Here is a 353-nt window from a genome sequence, read left to right on the forward strand (position 1 = left end):
TTTCAACTGATCATAATTCCATTGATGAGGTATACTAAAATAGAAAAATACTGTGCAATTTTCCAAACTCACATTGATTTCGCATACAGCATCTCTGTAAAGTATATGTATTCAGCAGTATTCACTTTCTCCACTAAACGGCTCGCTCGCTGCAGCTCCGCCCCCCCCACCCCTCCGTGATTTCCTTGTTTAGGGATACACAGCCAAACTTAACCTGAACACACACAAAGTCACAGCCAAAATAAAAACAATAAGTATGGCTTGATATTGAGTAAGAAAAAGGTTTATAGTTTGATAAACGCTGTGAGAATGGGTCTGCAGAGAGAATTTTGCCGCGATCCCAACTGTCTGTT

Source organism: Notothenia coriiceps, unplaced genomic scaffold (genome assembly GCF_000735185.1).
Source record: "Notothenia coriiceps isolate Sejong01 unplaced genomic scaffold, NC01 NC01_scaffold00031504, whole genome shotgun sequence".
Taxonomy (NCBI): domain Eukaryota; kingdom Metazoa; phylum Chordata; class Actinopteri; order Perciformes; family Nototheniidae; genus Notothenia; species Notothenia coriiceps.